Source organism: Balaenoptera borealis (genome assembly GCF_965194805.1).
Source record: "Balaenoptera borealis genome assembly, chromosome: 13".
NCBI lineage: Eukaryota > Metazoa > Chordata > Mammalia > Artiodactyla > Balaenopteridae > Balaenoptera > Balaenoptera borealis.
In genome coordinates this window covers 66,066,032-66,088,274 of record NC_138870.1, presented here as the reverse complement: position 1 = coordinate 66,088,274, position 22,243 = coordinate 66,066,032, and the positions used below count along the sequence as shown (strand labels likewise).

At 37.4% G+C, this 22,243-nt stretch overlaps 2 long non-coding RNA genes across 2 annotated transcripts in view; one reads left to right on the top strand and one right to left on the bottom strand.

Annotated features, from left to right (window-relative positions):
- The window catches only part of LOC309609804, a 526,304-nt gene that overhangs the window by 358,211 nt on the left and 145,850 nt on the right, over positions 1 to 22,243 (top strand). The window lies entirely within an intron of this gene.
- Positions 4,974 to 22,243, bottom strand: part of LOC309609802 — a 194,979-nt gene continuing 177,709 nt past the window's right edge. The window contains exon 3 of the long non-coding RNA XR_014233587.1: positions 4,974 to 8,528. This is a non-coding gene — a long non-coding RNA (uncharacterized lncRNA). The remainder of the gene's footprint in view (positions 8,529 to 22,243) is intronic.

Genomic DNA, 22,243 nt, shown 5'->3' with positions numbered 1-22,243 from the left:
CTCTCTTGTTTTACCTTTACCCACATCTTCCAATTCAAATATTAACATTTGTATCAATTCTCATGTTTCTGCTATTTAGAGGACAAGGCCTTAGGGACAAAATATGTAAATCTGAGTCCCAAATCTATACTTACTCACCGTATGAACCTGGATAAACCACACCTCCAATAAACTCATAAAAATCTCTCAGATTCTTCTTCTTTAAAATGGGGATAATAATTACCCTCCTTCTATCATTTCTAAATGATAGAAACAGTATTCACTATTTGATTCGTTAAACATTTTAAAGAACCTGTCTTCATAGCATTAAATTTGGGAAGCAAACAAATCATTTTAAAAAGGAAAGTGTTAAAAATAAGAGCTACCAGTATCATGAAAGAGAAAGACACATAATAAACAGTTAAGTTATATAATAAAGACATATATAAAATGCTAGGAAGACACAGACACAGATGAAGAAACAATGACTGAGAGGCCTGGAGTAGTGCAATGAAGAGGTAATGCTTGAGCGGAGCCTTCTGGGAGGTGTTTTCTAGCTAATAATAGCAAGGCTTATTACCGAAGTGATTCTCAATGTAAAACAGCAACTTCCCATTCTCATATAACACATTAGCCCATGGAACAGTGCTTAAGCTTCAGAATAAAAATCTTATGTAAGCAGAAGAGAAATACTGTATCTTGGCTTAAATGCTACTTACTGGTCCATATATATGGTTGTAAAAGTACAATACCTTTTCAGTTATATGGAGAAATATTTGCACTTGTCTGAAATTCAGGTATCAGAAAAAACAGACCATGTAAATGATGTTTATAAAACAACAAGACAAATGTGAATTCAGTTTTTTTCTAGAGTATGAAATTCCATTATTCCGAATACAAGGGAACAGTCAACAGTTCTCGGCAGTCATCAACTCATGTTAATTTCTTTTCCTTGATTAAAAACTTAATTTTTTCAGATTTTTAAAATTTTATCTCTGGGAAAATTTTTTTCTCTTTTATTTATCATGAAGTGATTGCATTATTTTAGCACATTCATCAAGAAAATGTATATACACTTTATTAGCAACATAAAAGTAAATGCCTGTATTTGCACATCTGGACATTTCTATGGGGTAGAAAGCATTTGAATCTGCATAAAGTCAAATCTTTGCTATATTTTCCTGAATCAAAATATTTCTGTCAGTTTCTGCAGATAGGTGTGCTGGCAGGTATCACCTTGGTGGGAGGGGAGACTGCAGATGGAGTGGCTAGAGTCAGAGCCAGGTGTGAGCTGGGGCTTCTCCTGTGCTCAGTGGCTGCCACAGCCCTATCAGCAGTGGGGTCAGGTCTCAGGGTGCTGAAGCAGAAGCCCTGAGGGTCAGGCTTTAAGCCCTGAGGGTCAGGCTTTAACCTAGGCTCACCAAGAAAAAAAGAGAGAAAACCCAAATAAACAAAAGAAGAAATGAAAGAGGAGAAAATACAACCAATCTCACAGAGATACAAAAAAATCATAATAGAATACTAAGAACAGTTCTATGCCACTAAATTGCACAACCTAGTACAAATGGATAAATTTCTAGAAACAGAATCTTCCAAGACTGAATCAGGAAGAAATAGACAATCTGAACAGACTGATCACTAGCAGTGATATTGAACTAATAATCAAAAATCTCCCAGCAATCAGAAGTCCAGGATAGAACAGCTTCAAAGGGGGAATTCTACCAAATATGTAAAAAAGAGCTAATACCTATCCTTCTCAAACTATTCCAAAAAACTGACGAGGAGGATAGACTCCCAAATTTATTCTGAGGCCATGATTACCATGCTACCAAAACCTGACAAAGACACTACAAAAAAAGAAAATTATAGGCCAATATCTCTGATGAATATAGATGTAAAAATCCTCAACAAAATATTAGCAAACCAAATTCAACAATATATAAAAAGGATCATAAGCCATGATCAAGTGGGATTTATTCCAGGGATGCAAGGATGGTTAAATATCCACAAATCAATCAACATGATACACCACATTAACAAAACAGAGGATAAAAATCACATGATCATCTCAAAAGATACAGAAAAAGCATTCAACAAAATGCAACATCCATTCATAATAAAAACTCTCATCAAAGTTGGTATACAGGGAACATATCTCAACATAATAAAGGCCATTTATGACAAAACCACAGCCAACATCACACTCAATGGTGAAAAGCTGCAAGCTTTTCCTCTTAAAACCAGGAACAAGACAAGGATGCCCACTCTCACAACTTCTATTTAACACAGTAATGGACAACCTAGCCACAGCAATCAGACAAAAAAAAAGAAATAAAATCATCCACATTAGAAGGGAAGAAGTTAAACTGTCACTATTTGCAGATGACATACTATATATAGAAAACTCTAAAGTCACCATCAAAAAAACTATTAGAACTAAGAAATGAATTCAGTAAAGTTGCAGGATACAAGATTAATATGCAAAAATGTGTTGATTTTCTATGCACTAATAATGAACCATCAGAAAGAAAAGGCAAGAAAATAATCCCATTTAAAATCACATCAAAAAGAATAAAATACCTAGGAATAAACTTAACCAAGGAGTTGAAAGGCCTATACTCTGAAAACTATAAGACACTGATAAAGTAAATTAAAGATGATGCAAAGAAATGGAAAGATATTCCATGTTCATGGACTGGAAGAATTCATATTTTTAAAATGAACATACTACCCAAAGGAACCTACAGATTTAATGCAATCCTTATCAAAATAACCATGACATTTTTCACAGAACTAGAACAAATAATCCTAAAATTTACATGGAACCTCAAAAGACCTCAAATTCCCAAAACAACCCTGAGAAAAAAAAACAGGCTGGAGGTATATCCCTCCCATTCTGCAGACCATACTGCAAAGCTACAGTAATCAAAACAGCATGGTACTGGTACAAAAAGAGACACACAGATCAATGTAACAGAATAGAGAGCCCAAAACTAAACCCATAATAAATATTTGAATATTTATTTTTTTAATAAAAATTTATTAAAGACCTAAATGTACTCCTGGAAACCATAAAACTCCTAGAAGAAAATATAGGAAGAACATTCTTTGACATAAACTGTAGCAATATTTTCTTAGATCTGTCTCCCAAGGCAAAGGAAACAAAAGCAAAAATAAACAAATAGAACCTATTTAAACTTAAAACTTTTGCACAACAAAGCAAGCTATGGACAAAATGAAAATATAACCTACTGAATGGGAGAAAATATTTGCAAAGGATATGACTGATAAGGGGTTAATATCCAAAATATATATACAGCTCATACAACTCAATATCAAAAAAACAAACAACCCAATTAAAAAATGGACAGAAAAACTGAATAAACATTTTTCCAAGAAGACATACAGATGACGCACAGGTACATGAAAAGATGCTCAACGTTGCTAATCATCAGAGAAATGCAAATCAAAACTATAATGGAATATCTAAACTCACATCTGTCAGAATGGCTATCACCAAAAAGACCACAAATAACAAATGTCGGCAAGGATGTGGAGGAAAGGGATCCCTTGTATACTGTTGGTGAGAATGTAAGTGGGCGCAGCCACTGTGGAAAAGAGTATGGAGTTTCCTCAAAACAAAACACCTAAAATTACTCTATGATCCAGCAATTCTACTCCTGGGTATTTATCTGAAGAAAATTAAAACACTAATTCGAAAAGATACATGCACCCCAATGCTCATAGCAGCATTCTTTACAATAGCCAAGATATGGAAGCAACCTAAGCATCCTTCAACAGATGAATGGATAAAGAAGCATGGTGAGACTTCCGTGGTGGTCCAGGGGTTGGAACTCTGCGTTTCCAGTGCAGGGGGCACAGGTTCGATCCCTGGTCGGGGGCTAAGATGCCACATGCTGTGTGGTGCAGCCAAAAAAAAAAAGAAGTATGGTATATATATATACACAATAGATTATTACTCAGCTATAAAAAAATGAAATTTTACTATCTGCAACAACATAGATGGACCTGGAGTGTGCTATGCATAGTGAAATAAGTCAGACAGAGAAAGATAAATACTATCTGTGGAATCTAAAAAATAAAACAAATGAATGAATATAACAAAACAGAAACAGACTCACAGATACTAGTAGTTACCAATGAGGAGAGGGGAGTGGGGAGGAGCAAGACAGGGGAAGGGGATTGAGAGGTATAAATTACTATGTATAAAGTAAATAAACTACAAGGATATATTGTACAGCACAGGGAATATAGCCAATATTTTATAACTTTAAATGAAGTATTATCTATAAAAATATGTAAAACACTATGTTGCACACCTGAACTAATATAATATTATAAATACACTGTACTTCAAAAAAAAAATTATACAGTGTCCATACCACATTATGCTTCACATGCTTACTCAGTGATATTTACTTTAATTTCCTGAATTCGATATTAAATTTTGGTTTCAAACAGATAAGCAAAATAGTAATATCCATGAGATTAAAAATTCTAAGTCTCTCTTGTATACTTAGAGTCATAGTCACAATATTTGTTGGGCTTTATAACCTGAAATCCACACCTCATCCTCAGCTGTGAAGTCTCCCTCTTAACATAGTCTGTTTTGATTATTTAAACCTAAGCCTCAGGTTTCCCTGGTGGCACAGTGGTTAAGAATCCGCCTGTCAAGGCAGGGGACACGGGTTCGAGCCCCAGTCCAGGAAGATCCCACATGCCGGGGAGCAACTAAGCCCGTGTGCCACAACTACTGAGACTGCGCTCTAGAGCCCGCAAGCCACAACTGCTGAGCCCGTGTGCCACAACTAATGAAGCCTGCGCACCTAGAGCCTGTGCTCTGCAACAAGAGAAGCCACTGTAATGAGAAGCCCATGCATTGCAACGAAGAGTGGCCTCCACTCGCCGCAACTAGAGAAAGCCCGTGCACAGCAATGAAGATTCAACACAGCCAGCCAAAAATAAATAAAATAAATAAATTTATTTTAAAATAAATAAATAAATAAACAAACCTAAGCCTCAACTGTGATATCTCATCTGATTTTATGTTTATAAATAAATAACATAATCTAAACCAAAACATTTAAGATCACAAAATGTTCACCCATTATATTAAAGACAAATTAGCCATTGCAGATTAAATGTTGTGAACCAGTCACGGCTTAAAAATCATAGTTTTATTTCATGCAAAGTAGGAAACAACTGTCTAATGAGAGTCAACTTTTAAATCTAAAATTGAGGATAATAAGACAAAGCCCTGCTTTGATAACTTGAACACCGTGGAGAAAGGAAATAGTTATCTGTCCTTTCCACAACACTGCAGTTAAGATAAGCCAGAAAGAGAGCATGACAATGTATATTTTGCACAGGGATGATTTAATAGAGATTTGAAAAATTAAATGTAAATAAAAAGAGGCACACTTTTCCTCATACTACATTGTTTATTTGCAGGCCTGCCATTCTTTTTATTTACTTATTTATTCATTTTCAGTTTCTGAGCTCTTGAGAGTACAGATTCATGTTTCATATATGTTGTTATAAATCACCAAACACGCTAGCCATGCTCCATAAATATATAGTAAGATAAAGAGGAACACAAACATCACAGCAAAAAAATGAAGTCACAGTGACTCAACTTCTCAATTCCCATGTGCCCCTCAATTTCTTTTGGTTCTGATTCAAATTCTCAGGACCTCTGAGATTCTCCCTGATCAGTAGCTCTTTCCATGTACCTAAGGATTGACTTACCTTCAAGTCCAGTATTTACAAACACTAATATTTATCAAGTATTATAAAATAGCAGCCACTGTTAGTGTTGAATTTTTGAAATACAACAAAGCTCCCTACTCCACCAAGTAGTAAAAAAAACATATTATTGGAGCTAAATTGATCAACTTTAACATTATGCACAATCCCATGAAGATAAGGAAACGAGGAAAACTTATGAATACAGAACTGGAGAGAGCGTTTTCCCAGAGAGCAGTCATAGAGATTACTTGGGACTAGAATATTAATGCCAAATTACATGAAGTGATTTCCAGATAAGGAAACAGAGAAGTATGAGAAGACGTTCCTCCAAATGTGAATAAATTTCTCCAAAATTTCCCAACGTTGGGCATAGCTGTGTAAAAATACACTGGTGACTGATTAAGAAATGTCTATAAAAGTGTATAAATTCTTCACAGCCCCTTTCACAATTATTATACCAAATATTTATGGCAAAGTATCAGAAACTCCTGTGAAATTGTCTCCCTATGTATTTATCTTCAAAATAAATGTTATTAAATAAACAATCTATTTTAACCTCGAAATATATTGGACTATAGTAAAATTCTGTTATAATAAATAGTTGTACCTAGTTTTTAGTTGATCTGGAACAGAAATGTACCAAGATTTTATTTGGTAAATTGGCCAATAACAACTTGATCCTAATTTTAATCCTAATGGAGGGACAATCAGATTCTGTCCCTCCCTTCACACTTCAACTTGCATTTTCCCTTACTCTAAGCATTTAGATATAACTTACTCTTTTATTCTGACTTAGGTTTTCAAAACATAAACATGGTGATTTCCTTTTGGTATGTGTAGCTGAGGCAATTATGTATTTAAGGTGAAAAATAGTAAAAGAAATTGGTTTGGAAAACTATAAAGGCATTAACTCTTGTTTTAGTTCTTATCTCCCTATCTGAGCAAGATATATAGTCTCTATGTAGATTTTATTATGTTCACACATATGTGGTGCCTCCTTTCACAGCTTATCTTTGTGGGAGGATGCTACATCTATTTAACAAATTTGACCATGTGACTTGTTTGGACCAATGAAATGTGAGTGGGGTGACAGGTAGCACTTCTGAACGGTGAGTGCATGGTTTGCATTTTCTTTATTGCCTTTGTCAACTCAATCAATTGGCTGTGTTCCAGAAAATGGCAACTTGATCATGGACCCTAGAATAAAGATAATGTCTGAAGTAAAACCATAGCTGCCTTGAAATGGACATGTAGCATGAAAAAGAAATAAATCTTTTTTTTTCCTAGTAAACCACTAAAATTTTATAGTTGTTGTTGCCACAGAATTACCTAGACTATTCTGTCTGATATACCTTCTTCAATACGCCTTGAAAATAGGTGATGATTTGTTTTGACAGAGTGACTCGCCATTATTCACATATCAGAACCTCAAAAAAATTTTATTCAATAGGATCATTTATCATAAGGAATTAATTTAAGATGAACAAATCATTGGTACTGTGGTAACAGGACATAGAAATAGTTTTGCTTTAAAAATTCCCTTTGATAACCTGATTTGATCCAACTCTATGAAATAAAATTATCACACCCAAGTTTAATCCATGACTTTGCAATAATGTGAGCTTTCATCTTTTAGAATGTTTTCATACAGGGAAGCAAGAGTGAAGAACATAATTGGTGAAGCCACATATAATTATTCCCATTTCTGTAAGAAGCACATACATTTATTTATTTATTTTTTCTAACAACAACAAAAAAGAACTGCTCCCTGGTCCAACGAGAAAAATCAAACACAGGGAAATGTTCTTTGGTCCAAAGCCCAAATTTCCCACTTCACTTCTCATTTTGTCCTTGAAATGCTGGTACTAAGAAGTGATTTTACAGTGTAAACAGCTCAGTATTCCCTTCATTTCTGGTAGTTGCTAATGACCTTTTATTGTGACTTATAAGAATTATTTGTTCTATTTTCTGCCATGTAACATGTCTGATAGATCATATCCAAACTAAACGGAGGTGCTAGGTGCCATGGCATTAATGGTGTTAAAATTTTAAACCCTTTGATATGCCCAGTTATTCGTGAGGACAAGAAATGATACTAGCATCAGAAATCCTGAAAAACAGAGAGGAAGGGAGGGGCAAGGGAGAGGGAGAGAGGAAGAGAGGGAAAGGAGAGATAACAGCCATACCAATAAGCTGCTTGGTAGCCTTGGAAGGGAATTAACATGTTTTATTTTATCACCTTTCCTCTTAAAAATATTACAAAGAACTTCAGAATCTACTTTCTGAGAATGATTTACAATTAGAGAAATCTTCTTTCACACTAAAATATGGATGGATATTCCCAGCTCAATAGGTTTTATAAAATGCCAGGCAACAAAAGAGCAAACTGGACCAGATTAAGAAAATAAAAATATCGAGATATTTTCTCTAATTGTGTTGCACTGTGGAGGCCTTAATTGCATGCTATGTTTAAAAAGATGGTCTGGGCCACCCGTAATCTTCACATTCTATCTTTATATAGCAGATGATTAGTCTTCAAGAAGACCGTGGTAGATGCCCTGCTACACTGGGCAACTAAAGTGCGACTATGGATATGCTTTGTTTTCACATCCGTACCTAAACAATATCTTTATTTGCAAGGTCTGTCGTTCTGACTTGCCTGTGAGAAATGACTTCCCCTTGAAGAGATAGTCTGTGCTCACGTACCTCAGCCACAAGTCATCAGCCAGGACAGCAAATGGAGGAGAGTCATAACGCCAGGAAAACACAAACATCTTGTCCTAGAAAAAGATATTTTTAGTGATTATCATTCTAAGAAAGGGGAGAAAAAGGAGTTTGAAAACACTCTCAGTTCAGTGAACCATTTCTACCTTTTCTCTTTCCAGAGAAGTGAAATATTCATGAATATAAGCAGTCACTTATAACAATGCTGTTTCACTGTTGAGTGATAAGCCTTCAGAAGCTCTTCAAAAGCAGTTAGGGTAAAGGAAATTTCTTGATCTTCAGGAAATTAGTTGAAATTACAATGATTAGAAGTAAGAAATGTATGCAGAAAAGAAGCCAGACTTCTCTCACTCAAAGACCAGATAAAAAACAAAACAGAGAAATTTGAAGGATGCTGATTAGACAGTGTTCAGGGCAGCCACAAAAACTTAAAGTCCCAGTTTTTGTAAACATGGAAAAAATACCAAAGAAAATAAGTCATCTCAACCCTCAAAAATGTAGTGTATTATTCTGAACTACAGGAGACAAGCTTCCCATTTGGATGATCAAATATAAGATGTCTGCAATAAAGATGTTTTCCTAAGGCAAACTACTATGTAGCCAAGAAAGTATTTTCATATGGCAATATTATTTTCAATAATATCTGAATTGATAAGTATAGCCATTTGCAAGCATGCCCAATGTCAGCCTAGGTATCAATCTTAGTTGTTCAGGAAAGATACAGCCCACATGGAACCATCTAAGTGCATTTTCTTTTTTTTTTTTTTTTTTTTTTAATAAATTTATTTATTTATTTATTTATTTTTGGCTGTGTTGGGTCTTCATTTCTGTGTGAGGGCTTTCTCCAATTGCGGCAAGCGGGGGCCACTCTTCATCGCGGTGCGCGGGCCTCTCACTGTCGCGGCCTCTCTTGTTGCGCAGCACAGGCTCCAGACGCGCAGGCTCAGTAGGTGTGGCTCACGGGCTTAGTTGCTCCGTGGCATGTGGGATCTTCCCGGACCAGGGCTCGAACCCATGTCCCCTGCTTCGGCAGGCAGACTCTCAACCACTGCGCCACCAGGGAAGCCCTAAGTGCATTTTCTTTTGTGCTGTCTTTCCAGGAATTATGACCTGCTGATCTTAAATCCCTAGCCACGGATATGGCATCTAGGAGAAGCTGGCAGATGAAACCTTGAAATGGCAGTTTTCACCTCTGAGATAGGCTTGATTGCCCTGGCCTTTAAATGTCAGGGACTGTGCAGGAAAGGTTGAGACACTGCTCTTAAAGATCTAGCAACACCAAGATCCCCCCGCTGACAAAGAAAAAGCAAATATCTCAATTCTTTCAAAATCTATAAAATGTATTCTCCTCAAATGACACAAAGTTGGCAAACATTTATCACTTTTGTTCTTCAACTTAGAGAACTATTATATTTAGTAACTTTCTTAAAGGTAGTCTTTAATCTTTGAAAGTTGTGTCTGAAGCATGTTCTTAAAAAGAGGAAAGTTAAATCTAAGATAAATGGCTCTACCGGAGTTGCAGAGGAGGCACTGATAAAGAGTAACTATGAAGAGCTTATAGTCATAAGGAACATGATATTTTTATCCCTGTTCATCTAGAATATATGTTCCCTCTTATGAAAACTGCTTTAATGTTTAAAATGGGAAAAAGAAAAAAATATATATTTATAGAAATGAGAACAAATATAACTCATTAATATTTCTACTGAGCATTTATAGCCATTCTTATAAATGTCCGTAGAAGTAGGATTTTGAACGGAACTAATTTCTCTAGAATAGCACTGTCCACAAGAAATATAACGAGAGCCACATATGCAATTCTAAATTTTCTAATAGCCATGTTGAAGAAAAAGTAAAAAGAAACAAGAGAAATAAATTGTGTGTGTGTGTGTGTTCTTCCAGATATTTATGTGTGTGTGTGTATGGTTTTTTTAAAATTTTTATTGGAGTAGAGATGATTTACAATGTTGTGTTAGTTTCGGTGTACAGCAAAGTGATTCAGTTATACATATACATATGTTCATTCTTTTTCAGATCCTTTACCCATATAGGTTATTACAGAATAGTGAGTAGAGTTCCCTGTGCTATACAGTAGGTCCTTGTTGGTTATCTATTTTATATATAGTAGTGTGTATATGTTAATCCCAAGCTCCTAATTTATCCCTTCCCCCCCACAAGAGAAATGAATTTTAATATGGTATTTGAACTAATTTCATTTCAGTAAGTAATCAATATTAAATTTATACTGCATTTGTTTGAAATTTGAATTTAAATGAATTAAAATTAAATTTGAAAGTTAGTTTCAGTTGCAAAAACTAAATTTCAAGAGCTCAATAGCCACACATGACTCGTGGCTCCCATACTGGACCATGCAGCCTTGGAACTCTTTAGGTTCAATGTACAGTCACATAAAAGTTTAGGAAAGAAAGGCCCAGATCAGGCTAATGAATTTCTCCAGGCTTCCTAGCTATAGAGTAATGCAACGTTCAACTAGAGGCTTTTTTTCTAGGCTTACAATATTGTTAAGTTTTGTTGAAAAGATAAGTTTACATCTTACATACTAAAGTAGAACACTTTGAGGGATATCCTTTGTTATTATCTAATAATTCAGACCTATGAAGACAAACTCATTGATAATGCCATAAAACTCAGATATTTCCAAATGGGGCTCTTGATGACGTATTCAGCTGCTCTCCAGCCTGATTAGTAGTAACGGGCACTCTTAGGACTCACATTTTACTCTTTTCCTAAAGGGAGTCAAACGTCCAAATTGTCACAGGTCATCTTCTCATAGTTTTGCTTCTCATTTTAGTTGACCACTTGGTTAGAGGTTTTTACCTAAGGTTCTTGCGGCAGGGCCAGCCACATTCCAGAAATAAAGTGCATGTCAGGTCATATCCAGATTCTTTTTTAAAGGGTACTTTCAGGCAACTGGCCACAGGCAGAGTCACTTCAGTTAACTCAACTGTAATAGATGATGAATCTCCCTCACTGTGGGCGCTCTCATCCATCATAAGGCACACCCTGCCCTCTGTAGAAATGATGCATCATTACAGGGCTCAGGGCCATAAAGAGCGAAGAATCACAAGGAATAACAAACACACGAAAATGCATTTTGTCAGCACAGGATAGGCCCACATCAAACAAACACTAAAACTTAGAACCCTCTTCAGGTGTGAGTGCCTTTTCCTCAGGAGAATCCTCTTGTTTGAGGCTCACTTTTGTCTGCTGCAAACATGCTTTGTTGCTTCCTAAAATTAGGAGTCATCCGTTGCCTTCTCAGACCTTATATCACTTTCATTGAATTATCCTCTATGCCCTGCACTGAACTGGGAACTGTCCCAATGCCTTGTCAAATCCTTTTATTTTTGTTATGAAGCAGGTTCTACCTGAAGGAGATGCCCATTTGTTGCCAAACTTAATTAAGGAAAGTTGGATCTTTTAAACCAGGAGAAGCATACGACTTGCTAAATAGCAAAGGGCATTTTCTGGTTTTTCTACAGCACTAAAACAACACCATGTTCTTTCCATCTAAGCAGACAGACAAAACGGAACACTTCTAACCCCTGCTTACATTGTGCACATCATTCGATCATCATTATCCCCATTTAACCGGTGGGGAAAGTGAGAGAGTGGAAGATAACTGGAACTACCTAATGCTCAGAAATAGGAGCTAAAGCTAGAAGTCATTAACTTTGTCAATTTCCACAGCACAGCTGAGGCACTGGGGTTTTGAAAAAGAACAGATGGTAAGTGAAGGCAAGGACTAAGACAGAGGCCTTCCTTTAGTAACTTGGAAGGCTGTCAGGTGCTATTCTGCATGCTAAATACGAAAGAAATTCCAGACTTTGAGAGCCAGCCATACTGCCTTATATGAGACTGTAAAAATAGTTCTCATTGGAAAGGGTAGCCCATATTAAAAATGTCCTCAGTGTCCTATTTTCAAGGAGTCTGACTCAAACAAGTTATTTTTAATAGTGGGTGGTCACCTCAGTGGTCTGTTTAAAATGGATTACCCTGCACAATAAGCTACAATTGCACTTTTTAGATGAAGTTTCTCTGTATCTCTCATTTTTTTCCTTTAATTCATTTCTATAGAGCATTCAAAAAAGAAATCAAATCCACAGACTAAATCCATCTTTTTTCCCCTGGCAAATAAATTCTATCCCATCAAGGTTTTGCTGCTCTCTCCAGAAAATTAGAAAAAAATTTCTCTGTAATGCAAACTTGAAGACCAAGAAGTTTGGACACTTAGCTTTTATGATGTTACTTCCCATGTGCCCATGATGTTTTGCCTCCTTGATACATGAGAATGGGGGTGCTATAAGCTATGAGGTATAATTTCCTTCTGCCATATTCTTATCATGGATATTATTGAATTTTAATATTATAATAACTTTATATCCATACTTACAATTAAGATAAATTACTCAACTTTTAGCTACATCCTCTAAAACTTCACTGGTTAATATGGTAGCCACTAGCCACATGTGCCTATTAGCACTTGAAATGTGGCATGTTTGAATGGAGGTGTGCTGTAAACGTAAACTGCACAGTGGACTTTGAAGACTCAGTACAAAAAAGGAATGCAAAATATCTTATTAATAATTTTTAAGATGGATTACATATTGAAATAATCATTGGGATATATTAGGCTCAATAAAATATATATTTGAAATTAATTTCACCTAGGTCTTTTTCGTTTTTTTACTTTTTTTTAATGTGGCTATCAGAAAATTTAAAACTACAAATGTGGCTCATGTTATGTTTCTACAGGACAATGCTACTATAGAGCAGGAGTTGGCAAACTTTACTTGTGAAGGCCCAGATAGTAAATATTTTAGGTTTTGTGGCCATATGGTCTCTGTTTTAATTACTCAACTCTGCCATTACGAAGGAAAGCAGGCACTGACAACAGCAAATGAATGGGCATGGTTGTGTTCCAATAAAACTTTACTTATGAACACTGAAATTTGAATTTTATATAATTTTCATGTGCCATGAAATACTCTTCTCTTGATTTTTTTTCAACCATTTAAAAACGTAAAAAAAATTCCTTCTTCATGGGTCATTCAAAAAAAGATGGGGGGGAGGAGCTTCAAGATGGCGGAAGAGTAAGACGTGGAGATCACCTTCTTCCCCACAAATACATCAGAAATACATGTGAAACAACTCCTACAGAACACCTACTGAATGCTGGCAGAAGACCTCAGACCTCCCAAAAGGCAAGAAACTCCCCACATACCTGGGTAGGGCAAAAGAAAAAAGAAAAACAGAGACAAAAGAATAGGGACGGGACCTGCACCAGTGGGAGGCAGCTGTGAAGGAGGAAAGGTTTCCGCACACTAGGAAGCCCCTTCGCAGGCGGAGACTGCAGGTGGCAGAGGGGGGAAGCTTCAGAGCCACGGAGGAGAACGCAGCCACAGGGGTGCGGAGGGCAAAGTGGAGAGATTCCCGCACAGAGGATCGGTGCCGACCAGCACTCACCAGCCCGAGAGGCTTGTCTGCTCACCCGCCGGGGCGGGCGGGGGCTGGGAGCTGAGGCTCGGGCTTCAGTCGGATCGCAGGGAGAGGACTGGGGTTGGTGGCGTGAACACAGCCTGAAGGGGCCTGGTGCGCCACAGCTAGCTGGGAGGGAGTCCAGGAAAAAGTCTGGAGCTGCCAAAGAGGCAAGAGACTTTTTCTTGCCTCTTTGTTTCGCGGCGCGCAAGGAGAGGGGATTCAGAGCGCCGCCTAAATGAGCTCCAGAGATGGGCGCGAGCCGCGGCTATCAGCGTGGACGCCAGAGACGGGCGTGAGACGCTAAGGCTGCTGCTGCCGCCACCAAGAAGCCTGTGTGCAGCACAGGTCATTCTCCACACCTCCCCTCCTGGGAGCCTGTGCAGCCCGCCACTGCCACGGTCCCATGATCCAGGGACAACTTCCCTGGGAGAATGCACGGCGCGCCTCAGGCTGGTGCAACGTCACGCCGGCCTCTGCTGCCACAGGCTCACCCCGCATCCGTACCCCACCCTCCCACCCCCGGCCTGAGTGAGCCAGAGCCCCCGAGTCAGCTGCTCCTTTAACCCCATCCTGTCTGAAAGAAGAACAGACACCCTCAGGCAACCTACATGCAGAAGCGGGTCCAAATCCAAAGCTGAACCCCAGGAGCTGTGCGAACAAAGAAGAGAAAGGGAGATCCCTCCCAGCAGCCTCAGGAGCAGCAGATTAAATCTCCACAAATAACTAGATGTACCTGCATCTGTGGACTACCTGAATAGACAACGAATCATCCCAAACTGAGGAGGTGGACTTTGGGAGCAATGATATATATATTTTTTTCCCTTTTTCTCTTTTTGTGAGTGTGTATGTGTATGCTTCTGTGTGAGATTTTGTCTGTATAGCTATACTTTTACCATTTGTCCTGGGTTCTGTCTGTCCGTTGTTTTTTTCTTTTTTCTTTCCTATTAAAAAATTTTTTTCTTAATAATTATTTTTTATTTTTATTTTAATAACTTTATTTTATTTTATTTTACTTTATTTTATTTTATCTTCTTCTTTCTTTCTTTCTTTCTTTCCTCCCTTTTATTCTGAGCCGTGTGGAGGACAGGCTCTTGGTGCTCAAGCCAGGCATCAGGGCTGTGCCTCTGAGGTGGGAGAGCCAAGTTCAGGACGCTGGTCCACAAGAGACCTCCCAGCTCCACGTAATACCAAACAGCGAAAATCTCCCAGAGATCTCCATCTCAACGCCAAGACCCAGCTTCACTCAACGACCAGCAAGCTACAGTGCTGGACACCCTATGCCAAACAACTAGCAAGACAGGAACACAACCCTACCCATTAGCACAGAGGCTGCCTAAACCCATAATAAGGCCACAGACACCCCAAAACACACCACCAGACATAGACCTACCTGCCCACCAGAAAGACAAAATCCAGCCTCATTCACCAGAACACAGGCCCTAGTCCCCTCCACCAGGAAGCCTACACAACCCACTGAACAAACCTTAGCCACTGGGGACAGACACCAAAAACAATGGGAACTACAAACCTGCAGCCTGTGAAAAGGAGACCCCAAACACAGTAAGTTAAGCAAAATGAGAAGACAGAGAAAGACACAGCAGATGAAGGAGGAAGGCAAAAACCCACCAGACCTAACAAATGAAGAGGAAATAGGCAGTCTACCTGAAAAAGAATTCAGAATAATGATAGTAAAGATGATCCAAAATCTTGGAAATAGAATGGAGAAAATACAAGAAACATTTAACAAGGACCTAAAAGAACTAAAGAGCAAACAAACAGTGATGAACAAAACAATAAATGAAATTTAAAATTCTATACAAGAGATCAATAGCAGAATAACTGAGGCAGAAGAACGGATAAGTGACCTGGAAGACAAAATAAGTGACCTGGAAGGAAATTACTACTGCAGAGCAGAATAAAGATAAAAGAATGAAAAGAATTGAGGACAGTCTCAGAGACATTTGGGACAACATTAAACGCACCAACATTCGAATTATAGGGGTCCCAGAAGAAGAAAAGAAAAAGAAAGGGACTGAGAAAATATTTGAAGAGATTATAGTTGAAAACTTCCCTAACATGGGAAAGGAAATAGTTAATCAAGTCCAGGAAGCACAGAGAGTCCAATACAGGATAAATCCAATGAGAAACACACCAAGACACATATTAATCAAACTATCAAAAATTAAATACAAAGAACAAATATTAAAAGAAGCAAGGGAAAAACAACAAATAACACACAAGGGAATCCCCATAAGGTTAACAGCTTATTTTTCAGCAGAAACTCTGCAAGCCAGAAGGGAGTGACAGGACATATTTAAAGTGATGAAAGAGAAAAAACCTACAACCAAGATTACTCTACCCACAAGGATCTCATTCAGATTTGAGGGAGAAATTAAAACCTTTACAGACAAGCAAAAGCTAAGGGAATTCAGCACTACCAAACCAGCTTTGCAACAAATGCTAAAGGAACTTCTCTAGGCAGGAAACACAAGAGAAGGAAAAGACCTACAAGAATAACCCGAAAACACTTAAGGAAATGGTAATAGGAGCATACATATTGATAATTACCTTAAATGTAAATGGATTAAATGCTCCAACCAAAAGACACAGACTGGCTGAATGCATACAAAAACAAGACCCGTATATATGCTGTCTACAAGAGACCCACTTCAGACCTAGGGACACATACAGACTGAAAGTGAGGGGATGGAAAAAGATATTCCATGCAAATGAAAACCAAAAGAACGCTGGAGTAGCAATTCTCCTATCAGACAAAATAGACTTTAAAACAAAGACTATTACAAGAGACAAAGAAGGACACTGCATAATGATCAAGTAATCAATCCAAGAAGAAGATATAACAATTGTAAATATTTATGCAACATAGGAGCACCTCAATACATAAGGCAAATACTAACAACCATAAAAGGGGAAATCAACAGTAACACAATCATAGTAGAGGATTCTAACACCCCACTTTCACCAATGGACAGATCATGCAAAATGAAAATAAATAAGGAAACACAAGCTTTAAATGATACATTAAATAAGATGGACTTAATTGATATTTATAGGACATTCCATCCAAAAACGACAGAATACACATTCTTCTCAGGTGCTCATGGAACATTCTCCAGGATAGATTGTATCTTGGGACACAAATGAAGCCTTGGTAAATTTAAGAAAATTGAAATCATATCAACTATCTTTTCTGACCACAATGCTATGAGACTAGATATCAATTAGAGGAAAAAATCTGTAAGAAATACAAACACATGGAGGCTAAACAACACACTACCTAATAACCAAGAGATCACTGAAGAAATCAAAGAGGAAATCAAAAAAAACCTAGAAACAAATGACAATGAAAACACGATGACCCAAAACCTATGGGATGCAGCACAAGCAGTTCTAAGAGGGAAGTTTATAGCAATACAATCGTACCTTAAGAAACAAGAAACACCTCAAATAAACAACTTAACCTTACACCTAAAGCAGTTAGAGAAAGAAGAACAAAAAAACCCCAAAGTTAGCAGAAGGAAAGAAATCATAAAGATCAGATCAGAAATAAATGAAAAAGAAATGAAAAAAACGGTAGCAAAGATCAATAAAACTAAAAGTTGGTACTTGAGAAGATAAACAAAATTGATAAACCATTAGCCAGACACATCAAGAAAAAAAGGGAGAAGACTCAAATCAATAGAATTAGAAATGAAAAAGGAGAAGTAGCAACTGACACTGCAGAAATACAAAGGATCATGAGGGATTACTACAAGCAAATATATGCCAATAAAATGGACAACCTGGAAGAAATGGACAAATTATTAGAAATGCACAACCTTCCGAGACTGAACAAGGAAGAAACAGAAAATATGAACAGACTGATCACAAGCACTGAAACTGAAACTGTGATTAAAAATCTTCCAAGAAACAAAAGCCCAGGACCACATGGCTTCACAGGCGAATTCTATCAAACATTTAGAGAACAGCTAACACCTATCCTTCTCAAAGTCTTCCAAAATATTGCAGAGGGAGGAACACTCCCAAACTCATTCTACAAGGCCACCATCACCCTGATACCAAAACTAGACAAAGATGTCACAAAGAAAGAAAACTACCGGCCAATATCACTGATGAACACAGATGCAAAAATCCTCAACAAAATACTAGCAAACAGAATCCAACAGCACATTAAAAGGATCATACACTATGATCAAGTGGGGTTTATCCCAGGAATGCAAGGATTCTTCAATATACTCAAATCAATCAATGTGATACACCATATTAACAAATTGAAGGAGAAAAACCATACGGTCATCTCAATGGATACAGAGATAGCTTTCGACAAAATTCAACACCCGTTTATGATAAAAAACCCTCCAGAAAGTAGGCATAGAGGGAACTTTCCTCAACATAATAAAGGCCATATATGACAAACCCACAGGCAACATTGTCCTCAATGGTGAAAAACTGAAACCATTTCCACTAAGATCAGGAACAAGACAAGGTTGCCCACTCTCACCACGATTATTCAACATAGTTTTGGAAGTTTTAGCCACAGCAGTCAGAGAAGAAAAAGAAATAAAAGGAATCCAAATTGGAAAAGAAGAAGTAAAGCTGTCACTGTTTGCAGATGACATGATACTATACATAGAGAATTCTAAAGATGCCACCAGAAAACTACTAGAGCTAATCAGTGAGTTTGGTAAAGTAGCAGGATACAAAATTAATGCGCAGAAATCTCTTGCATTCCTATACACTAATGATGAAAACATCTGAAAATGAAATTAAGAAAACACTCCCATTTACCATTGCAACAAAAAGAATAAAATATCTGGGAACAAACCTACCTAAGGAGACAAAAGACCTGTATGCAGAAAATTATAAGACATTGATGAAAGAAATTAAAGATGATACAAATAGATGGAGAGATCTACCATGTCCTTTGATTAGAAGAATCAACATTGTGAAAATGACTCGACTACCCAAAGCAACCTAGAGATTCAATGCAAGCCCTATCAAAGTACCACTGGCATTTTTCACAGAACTAGAACAAAAAATTTCACAATTTGTATGGAAACACAAAAGACCCCGAATAGCCAAAGCAATCTTGAGAAAGAAAAATGGAGCTGGAGGAATCAGGCTCCCTCACTTCAGACTATACTACAAAGCTACAGTAATCAAGACCGTATGGTACTAGCACAGAAACAGAAATATAGATCAATGGAACAGGATAGAAAGCCCAGAGGTAAACCCATGCACATATGGTCACCTTATCTTTGATAAAGGAGGCAAGAATATACAGTGGAGAAAAGATAGCCTCTTCAATAAGTGGTGCTGGGAAAACTGGACAGCTACATATAAAAGAATGAAATTAGAACACTCCCTAACAGCATATCCAAAAATAAACTCAAAATGGATTAAAGATCTAAATATAAAGCCAGACACCATCAAACTCTTAGAGGAAAACATAGGCAGAACACGCTATGACATAAATCACAGCAAGATCCTTTTTGACCCACATCCTAGAGAAATGGAAATAAAAACAAATGGGACCTAATGAAACTTAAAAGCTTTTGCACAGCAAAGGAAACCATAAACAAGACCAAAAGACAACCCTCAGAATGGGAGAAAATATTTGCAAATGAAGCAAATGACAAAGGATTAATCTCCAAAATTTAGAAGCAGCTTTTGCAGCTCAATATTAAAGAAACAAACAACCCAATCCAAAAATGGGCAGAAGACCTAAATAGACATTTCTCCAAAGAAGATATACAGATTGCCAACAAACACATGAAAGGATGCTTAACATCACTAATCATTAGAGAAATGCAAATCAAAACTACAATGAGATATCATCTCACACTGGTCAGAATGGCCATCATCAAAAAATCTAGACACAATAAATGCTGGAGAGGGTGTGGAGAAAATGATACCCTCTTGCACTGTTGGTGCATGTATGTGGAATGTAAATTGATACAGCCACTATGGAGAACAGTATGGAGGTTCCTTAAAAGACTAAAAATAGAACTACCATATGACTCAGCAATCCCACTACTGGGTATATACCCTGAGAAAACCATAATTCAAGAAGAGTCATGTACCAAAATGTTCATTGCAGCTCTATTTACCATAGCCAGGACATGGAAGCAACCAAATTGTCCTTCAACAGATGAATGGATAAAGATGTGGCACATATATACAATGGAATATTACTCAGCCATAAAAAGGAACGAAACTGAGTTATTTGTAGTGAGGTGGATGGACCTAGAGACTGTCATACAGAGTGAAGTAAGTCAGAAAGAGAAAAACAAATACCGTGTGCTAACACATATATATGGAATCTTAAAAAAAAAAATGGTCATGAAGAACCTAGGGGCAAGATGGGAATAAAGACACAGACCTACTAGAGAATGGGCTTGAGGACACAGGGAGGGGAAAGGGTAAGCTGGGACAAAGTGAGAGAGTGGCATGGACATATATACACTACCAAGTGTAAAACTAATAGCTAGTGGGAAGCAGCCGCAGAGCACAGGGAGATCAGCTCGGTGCTTTGTAACCACCTAGAGTGGTGAGATAGGGAGGGTGGGAGGGAGGGAGATGCAAGAGGGAAGAGATATGGGGACATATGTATATGTATAACTGATTCACTTTGTTATAAAGCAGAAACTAACACACCATTGTAAAGCAATTATACTCCAATAAAGATGTTAAAAAAAAAATAGATGGGGGGATCAGTCAGATTTGGCCCACATAGTTTGCCGATCCCTGCTATATATAGGCTACAGAAAGTACCATGTAGGGGTAATCCTATCACTCCCCAAAGCCATGTTAAAGAGGACCAAGTTATGTTACAAATTAGAATAGAAGAGAAAATCTTCAATGAGGACTGCAGGGATAAAAGCAGAGGCAGGGTTACCACAAACCACAGGAATTTTTTTTTTAATCTACGGGAATGAGTACCATCAAATTTTATGACAAATATTCTTATGCTAGTACTTTTTACATGGGAGTTTTTAAAAACACAAGAAATGACGAAGCTGAGACCGAAGGTGGAGAAGAATTCACAGATGTTAGCTAATTCCCCTGCAGAGGTTTCCGTTGCCCTCCCTGCTGAGCAGTAGGTGAATCAGCTGCTGAGACTGAAAAGAGAAGTCTGTTCCTCGGCAGAGCTGAATAACAGATGAGGTTTTTTACTGACATTTTTCCATCTCTTCCATCTTTGACCACTAATCCTTGACCTCATACAGCTTATAGCCTAGTAGGGCAAACAGGCTTTCAGCAAATAAACAGAGAAGTCATTTAAAAATGTGAAAATACTCCAAAATAAAGGACAGGTACACAGAAGAATGTCTCTCAAACTTAAACATGCAGAAGATTAATCTGAGGAGCTTGTTAAAAGGCCAAACATGATTTAGTAGGTCTGGGTGACACTTACATTCTTTATTTCTTACAAACTTCTAGGTGACGCTGGAATTCTTGGTCCTTGGACCACACTTCACTACCATGCAAAGTTCACAACAGCAGGTATTTTTGCCTGTTTTTGTCTCTTGGGTTTACTGATGTATCTAAAGTACCTAGAATAGTGCTTAGTACATAATAGGCACTGAATAAATATATTTTGAATGAGGAATGTTGATATAGGAAATAAAATCACATGAAGAGATATATAATTTAGACTGAGGTATCAAAAAGCAGTCTCTGATAGACAACTATTTTAGCTGAAAATATATCCAGAGTCCTCTGACATTCTAAATGCTAATACTCTATCCATATCCCCTCCATCACTTACTCTCAATTTTAAGAATAGGTTCTCATAAAAGACTCAAAGTTGGAAACTATGGATAATTGTCAAATATGTTGCCTCTCCTGTGACATTTGCATTTGTAACCTTGGTGCCTGAAGAAGAAACATCTTCCAAGGAATGACTCTCAAATGGTGGAGTTTAAGGACCAGTGACAAGCGAAGAGGGACATATTTGATGTCAGTGTCCTTTTGCTTATACTAAATAAACAACTTACTTCCCAGTGTCTGCATAAAAATAGTGATACAATCATTAACAATGATGAGTCACATTTTTAAAAATTAAGGCTAGCATTTACGATTAACACCATTTCCCCTTACAGAGGAAATGATAAAACAATGGATTTTTAGAGTTGCAAAGGACCTAGGAAATCATCTACTTCAACCACTTTCTTAAGGTAAGAATGTTTAGTCCATATCCTGCCTTTGCATGGTCATACAATCTGAGATCCCTCACAAGACAATC